Raw genomic sequence first — 7,978 nt, forward strand, 5'->3', positions numbered from 1 at the left:
CGGGAGGCGGAGGTTGCGGTGAGCCGAGATCGTGCCATTGCACTCCAGCCTGGGTAACAAGAGCGAAACTCCGTCTCCAAAAAAAAAAAAAAAAAGGCAGTGCTTTCGTCTTCACTCCATCAAATCCACTAGCAATGCAAAGTCATTTTGTATATGATCCATTATTCGCTACAAGGAACAACAGTTGGCTTTGCAGTTCATCATTTGTTAAAACATTAGCTTAATATAGTAGCTTTTACTAATGGGAAGGTGTCAGTGTGCTGCTATCCTTGAAAGCAGGAAAAGAAAGTCTTGGCAGTGCTACTGTAGGTTACAAACACTGGTAATTCTCTAAGAATTAATCAACAAACCCGTAACAAGCATACGCTGGGCCTGCACTATATTAAAGGAGATAAAAGACACTTATAAAACCGTGAAATGCAGACTCCCGCCCTGCAGGACCTTTGAGTTCTCTTCCCTTCATTCCTCTGTGACACTCTGAGTCTAGCCCAGGGTCACCCAGTGAATGAGTAGCTGAGGCAGGGCCAAAACCCAGATCCCCAGTCTCCTGGGCCAATGCCCTTTCAACCTCACCACAATGGTTCTTCATTCCAAGAGATTAAGACACAGAGAGAAAGATGATAGTCATCAGAGCAGGATTAGTTAAGGGCTTAACGAGAAGGTGCTGACTACTAGGCTGAGAAGGGTGAATCACCGTGAGGGAGGCTCTAGCCAAGAAGCAAAAGGGAAGGCCTGGGGAGAGGGGAAGAGGAATAACGCCACAGGGTGGCAGGAGAACAAGAGCACAGGATTGAAAATGAGCCATGTCCAGTGGGGTGCCCTGCGGGGAGCCTAAAATAGAAGTCTCTGAATCCTGCAAAGTTATGCTTCCCTATGGAAATATTGAGGAACCTATGAGCCAAAGCAATTGGGACTCGGTACTCATATTTATTCCCCAAAACATCTGCTCTGGAGGCAGAATTTCTTATCTTTTTTATTGTTTATTTTTTGAGATGGATGGAGTCACCCAGCACGGATGGAGTCACTCAGGCTGGAGTATAGTGGCGCGATCTCGGCTCACTGCAACCTCTCCCTCCTGGGTTCAAGCAATTCTCTGGCCTCAGCCTCCTGAGTAGCTGGTATTACAGGCATGCACCATGACGCCTGGCTACTTTTGGTATTTTTAGTAGAAATGAGGTTTCACCATGTTGATCTGGCTGGTCTCGAACTCCTGACCTCATGATCTGCCCACTTGGCCTCCCAAGTACTGGGATTACAGGCATGAGCCACCACGATCGGCGGAGGCAGAATTTCCTTACTGAAAACAACTACTCTGACTTTAGTGTACCTATTGTTTTGAATGAAAATAAAAAATGAAGTCTACATGCCATATGAGACAATTCCACCTCTACTCATCACTGTGTAAAATGCATAAATCCATTAAGAGCAGAACCACCACTCCTTTTCTGGCAGACTTCTCTAAAGAACATGAAAATGGCAGTTTGCACCACTCCTTCCGACACTTCAGCCTCACCCAGCTGGTTTCAACTCGCAAACAAGAAAAAAAATATATCAGGGCCAGGCGTGGTGGCTCACACCTGTAATCCAAGCACTTTGGAGGCCAAGGCGGGCGGATCACCTGAGGTCGGGAGTTCAAGACCAGCCTGAACAACATGGTGAAACCCTGTCTTAAAAAAAAAAAAAAGAAAAGAAAAAAAAATCAGCAAATTAAATCTGTTGATAAGTATATCTACACACCAGTGCCTTCCACTCCCAGGGAAGGTTGGGTCCTAGACAACATCATTAAAACGGCCCTTTATCAGAGAAAGTTTTTCTGTTTAGGAAAATAAACTAGAGGTACAGGGAGACTTATTGAAAGAGCCACACCCACCTCAAACTGTTTAAAATCATTCACCACTTGGGTAGGAAAATAGGTCACTTGGCCCCACCCTAATGAAAACAACAGTTTCTTCTGCCTTGAAAAGACTGACAAATGAGACTGTGAATGCCAAATCCGTGCAGTTATTTAGAAACAAGTCATTTACATTTAACAGGAAAATTCTATTAAAGATATTTAGCTTGGTGCCAAAGTCACTGCCATTACTTTTAATGGCACAAACCACAATTACTTTTGCACCAACCTAATAATTTAAGGGTTTATAGATTTTACTGTCTTTTATTGCTTCACTCAAAAAGTGCAGTTACCAAAATAAAAAAGAAAGACAAGTGAAGCAGTTTTAACTTCACTCTCAAAAAGAAAAGTTTACAAAAAGGTGAAAACAAACAAAAGAAAACTTAAAAGTCAACAATGCGAATAGTAAAACCACGTTCTACTGAACTGAATTAAGAACCAGCCCCAGAAAGCCCAAATGGTTATCTGAACAAACAAACAAAAACATGCTGCAACAGGGCTGGTCTGCACAGGCAAATCTGAGTCTGATCCAGCAGTTTCGTGGACACACCCACTTCACAGTTTAAACGTGGACTGTTGATCCGTTACCACAAAACAGATTCTTAGCAACCATGATGAATCAGTCAGGGACTCGATGATTCAAATGAAGGTTTTAAAGCAAAAATGGGTGGGGGTGGGAGTGTGGAGAGTTGGGTTTCCCCGCCAAAGCTCTTACTATCCACAGTCCTGGACACACAGTCTACAGGCCACACTGGAATTTTAAACTAAAAAAAAAAAGCATGTGCTGATGTGCTGGGTGGGGAGGGGGGTTCCCACTATACTCCATCCTCCACCCACCTAATGCGTCTTTATTTATCAGGACCTTTTTGAAAGCACATACTCTTCTCTTTGGTTTTATGGTCTTGATTAATGATGGAGTCACAGGGCCAACTCATTGCCCAGAATTCCTGGAACTCGGCCCAGTGGCCTTGATCAAACTGAGCAGGAGGGACACATAGCACTTGCTCTAGCTTGTCTCTATGGCCTGATCTGAATCAATATTTGTTTGCTCCCTACTGGCTTGTTCCAGCTTAATGCTCTCACAGCCTCTCTCTGCTGGTCTCCTGATCTGGGGTTGGAGTGGGTGGAAAGAGACCAGCAGGAAGAATGATGTCACTTGGCATGAAGCACTTTCAGGGTTGGGAAATCCAGGCCTTTGAGTCTACAACTCAATTTCAGTGTTTTATGGCCCACATATTGTACTTTCAACAGGGCCTGGCCACCTACAGAAAAGAATCTTCGACACTGTGGACTTATCTACCTTTCCTTAAATACCTTCTACACACACACACACACATATACACTCCTCCTGCACAAAAGAGTTAACTGGACTGTTAACTCTTCCCCAAACAAGCTCAGCACTTTCTAAGTTCCCTCCACCAGGTCCTTAGATACAGCAAACGGTAAATGTTGCCTTTCTCACACACCCCTCCTTGCCCTGTGCTTCTGCAGCTTTTTGTGTGTCTGTGCAACATTACAGTTGTGTGTGTAAAGCCTGTCTTCCATATTATCCGTCCACAGGGTTTCCGACCTGCCCCTTCCTGCTTCTTCCTAGGTCTGCACACAGTTGCCTGGCACAGGATAGGCATTCAATTTCATCTTGGGATGGTTTACACACAATGGGTCTTTCTATAATACAAAGTATTTTTTTCTTCTTTTTCAACATACTCTCCTTCCTCAATTTTCTTTCTCCTCCTCAGACTGGACATTTCAAATCCAGTTCCTGCTTCACGCATTCAAAGCTGGAGGCTTAAATCACCAACTTCTGCAAATCTTAGCAAAGCCCAGCAGATCACTTCGGGCAGCCTCTTATCAATATATAGCCATGGCCCCCACCTCTGCACTGTCAGAGCCGCTTGGGTCCTAGTTCTGTCCGTAGGACAACATGGGACTGTAACCTACAACTCCTGGCAAGAAGACAGTAAAAAGGCGGGATGTATGAGCAGCCTTAGGACTCTGATTTCCTCTGAGCTGAGGGTGTGCAGCCTGGGTGTGGCAGGGAGACAAAGGGCATAGACAAAGGGCTCCAAGTCACAGCCACTCCCTAGAATCAGAGCTTTCTACACCACGCCTGGGATAACACTCAGCCCGCTTGGGTGCTACTAACTTGTTGTCTAACAAGGTTGAACTCAGCTGGCTTGAAAGCTTCAGGGTGGGCTGGGCACGATGGCTCCCACCTGGAATCCCAGCACTTTGGGAAGCTGAGGCTGACAGGTCACTCGAGATCAGCAGTTAGAGACAAGCCTGGCCAGCATGATGAAACCCCGTCTCTACTAAAAATACAAAAATTAGCCCAGCATGGTAGTGGGCGCCTGTAATCCCAGCTGCTCAGGAAGCTGAGGCAGGAGAATCGCTTGAATCTGGGAGGTGGAAGCTGTTGTGGGCAGAGATCCTATGACTGCACTCCAGCCTGGGAGATAGAGCAAGGCTCCCTCTCAAAACAAAACAAAACAAGCTTTAGGGTGTAGCCTAGAAGGCAGATTTGGAAGTAATCTAGGTGAAACCGCCCAGAAGAACAAATATGGGCATCTCCTGACCCCTACTGCTGACCTGTCCCTTCACAAAGTAGATGAACTGGCTCTGGCATCAGCGGAAGAAAAAACATAGCAGGCAGTGAATGGGTGGAATTTTTTTTTAAAGAACTGGAATTTCCTTTGGTGTGGCCTACAACTAGAATAGGGTGTGGCACCAGGGAAAATGAAGTAAGAGGATTCGTATGTGAGAAAAAGGGGAACATTACATTTCTATTTAATCCTCACAGATGAATCTAAGGCAACTTAAGACAGCATAACTGAAAGCAAAACTTCCTTGAGGTAGGCAAATGAAGCTCAGGCCTGTGCAACAGTTGGATTAAATGGGAAATGAACCCCCACCAAGGTTGGAAACTAGTATTAATTTGGGAAAATACAGTTTAAAACCCAACAATTCACTTATTTTGTCTCTTTTCTTTTTCTCTCCATTAGATTTGGGGGCGGGGGGAGGATCTGTTTTGTTCACTGCTGTATCCCTAGTGCCCACAACTGTGAGTAGAACATAGTAGGTGATTAATATGTTGTGGAATAAATAGTTGTTTAAAGCAGCCCACTACAGCCTCAGACTCCTTTTGTGACACTCCCACTCTCCGATAATGAAAAACGGTCCCGCAGGCTCCAGGCTCTGCACAAGTAAAGGGCGAGAACAAAGACTCGAGACAGCAATGCATTAGTGGCAGATTCTAGGCCCAATGGTGCAGGAAGAGCCTACTGCCCTCAAAATCAATAGCAATTACAGAAGCATATTCTACTATGCCAGGAAAACTACCTAAATCAGAAATTAGCCAGGAAACTAATGGCCATGACTGCAAGCCTAATGTCAATCAATAACATAGGTTAATAGCTCAAAGACACAAGATGTTAAATATTGAGACTCCAGTGCAAGACTGGGCCCCTAATCAGAGTCAGTGAGTCAGCAATATTTCCTGGGCATTCACCACAGGCAGGCTACTTGGCACTGCAAGAAATACAAAATCTAGGCGGTCTCAAAATCTTAACCCGCCAATTGGAAAAATGCACATAGATGGTCACACCCTTCCACTGCATCCATAGCTTTGAGTTCTATAAATTATAGATCTGTTTAGGTGAATGAGGTTTTTTTTTTTTAAAAAAAAAATGTATTTATTTTTTGAGACTGGGGTCTTGCTATATTGCTCACACTGGCCTTGAACTCTTGGATTCAAGCGATCTTCCAGCTTGAGTAGCAGGGACCACAGGCCTCGGACCACACCTAGTATTGTTTTTAAAATAACTCCTCTGGGTTGCTGAGGATCTGTGGATCACCAACCATTCCTAACTTAGTGAATATTGTTTGAATTTACTCGTCTCTAGCTGGATACCGGTTTGGTTTGCTGAAATGGGAAGGGGGAAGGAGGAAGGAATGTGGTGTAACTGGACCAGCCTGGACAGCTGTTTTAATAGGACACAGAAGAGCGTCTCTAAGGAGGTGGAAGTTGAAAAAGAAAGTGGAACAGGGGCAAAGACATAATTTTTCAATTAATTTACTCAGTGTCAACCACAAAATTTAAAAAAGTTCCATAAAAATATTTCATTGATTTAGTCTTCCTATACACATACTGTCCCTCACTACCCTCCACCTCCCCACCACCATCCCCATAATTAGGCAGGGCATGTTAAATAGGCGCCTCCTGAAACACAGATTCACTGGGAGACTGCATTCCGCGTACCAAGTCACCAAGTTCCAGACAGGCACAGCAGCACACACGCATGAAGAGAATCCATCGCTACAGTCTGGGGCCCAGGCTCTCGCACACCAATAGCCTGAGGTTCTTGGTAATGGCCCAGGGTGCACCCATGAGGCCACTGCTCTTACACACAGACTCAGAACACCCACAGCTTTGAAATGGCAATCTGACTACAAAAATGAGACTTGGCATTTGCACAGCACTTAGTGTTTTCTGTGTGCTTTACACACTTATTTTTTAATGACTTTTTGAAATCTCCAATAACCCTGTTTGGGTGGTGGTAAGAACAGGCATCCTTAAGTCATTTTCCCAGATAAAGAAAGGTGATCCCCTCCTTCTCAGCAGCCAGCTGATAACCCAAGCCCTCCACACCAGCACTGGGGCCAGCTGCACGGAGCCGCCAGCAGAGAGCGGCCCCGGGACCACGCCCTTTTCTGTACCCTCAGTTCCTGACTCATTGCCACATCACAGCGAGTAACAGTCAGGACAACCCTCCCCACAGAATCATGGGGGACACTACCTTCCTGGGGCCCATATGTTCAACCAAGCGGAAAACTCTCCAGGAAGAGTGAAATCCGAAGTTGCCGTCCTACAAGATCATCTAGATCAAGGGGAATGAACTGACGTTTTAATGTTTTCTTTCATGGGGGCGGTGGTGTCTACTCACACTCTCCCCTCTCATCCTCCCACACTGCTCTCCTCCTGCTGGTCGGTTCAACTGCACAAGCGCACGTTTGTTTCGAGTACAGTAACTTAGAACAGATGGGGGAACTTTCCAGAGGGCGGTGGAAAGCCCACCGGCTACAGCCGCGCGGGACTTGCGGCTCCCTGGGCGGCCACACCCTGCCCCGCGGCGCCCGGCGCGTCTGGAATGCGGGGCCTCCCCCCGCCCCCTTCCCGCGCCTCCTCGCCCCGCTCCCGCGAGCACTTCAAGGGGAAGCCCGACACCCCTCACCTGGGCCCTGCACCCTCCCGGCCTGGGCACCGGCGGCCCCTCAACCCTGTCCCGCACACCTTGCCCCTGCGCCCCCTCCCCAAAAACTCTCCAGTGCGGGCGGACCCTTCAGCCCCCTGCCCCCGACGGCCTCCGGGACCCTTCGCCCGAGACTCCCTGCCAGGCCGTGCCCTTGTTCCCAGCGTCTCCACACCCTGCTAGCGGGCGGCCGGTAGCGGGCAGGCAGGGCGCGCCTCGCTTACCTGGGCCGGGCGCAGAGAGCAGAGAGCGTCCCCAGATGCCGAGCGGAGCCCGCTGGCCTGGGCGGGGCTTTTATACCCGCCGCTTCCTCCCCAAGAGGCGAGGCCCGCCCCGCCCCGCCTCTACTCCCCCACCCCTGGCCCGCTCCCACCCCGAGTCAGGGTGACTCACCCCGGCCCGCGGGCCCGCAGGGACCGCGCCCTGAAACGCTCCGGAGCCGCGCCACATGGGAGCGGCCCCCGCACCCCTGGCCCTGCCCTGGGAGAAAGCCCGGCCTAGGCTGCCCGCAGGCCCATAGGGGCCCGGCTTCTTCCTCCTTTCCTCGTTTTACTTATTGAGTGCCACGTCGAGCTCTCAGCCTCGGCTTGTGTTAATAAATTAGGAAGACTTTAGTAGTAGACTCTGGGCATGGTTAAGTGGCTTTTTTTTTTTTTCCCCCGATAATGCAATGGAGGAAATAATTCTTCCAAGAAACATAAATCTGGACTCCCCTGAGTTGGGGCTGTTGGCATCCAGCGCCCCATTACCATGGGGCGTCTGCAACATGCCAGCTTAATCTCTGGTTTCCAGTTCCCGGGGGGCGCGCCGGGAGGGAGGGAGATTCACCCTGTGCTGC

General features: G+C 48.2%; 1 protein-coding gene across 1 annotated transcript in view; it reads right to left on the minus strand.

Annotated features, from left to right (window-relative positions):
• The window catches only part of ANXA2 (annexin A2), a 51,525-nt gene extending 44,058 nt beyond the window's left edge, over positions 1-7,467 (minus strand). Inside the window, exon 1 of the mRNA XM_017531918.2 lies at positions 7,365-7,467. The gene's annotated coding sequence lies outside the window, so the exon portion shown is untranslated. The remainder of the gene's footprint in view (positions 1-7,364) is intronic.
• Between the last annotated feature and the right edge of the window lie 511 nt (positions 7,468-7,978).

The sequence above is a fragment of the Cebus imitator genome, unplaced genomic scaffold (assembly GCF_001604975.1).
Source record: "Cebus imitator isolate Cc_AM_T3 unplaced genomic scaffold, Cebus_imitator-1.0 Scaffold74, whole genome shotgun sequence".
In the NCBI taxonomy this organism is placed as follows: Eukaryota; Metazoa; Chordata; class Mammalia; order Primates; family Cebidae; genus Cebus; species Cebus imitator.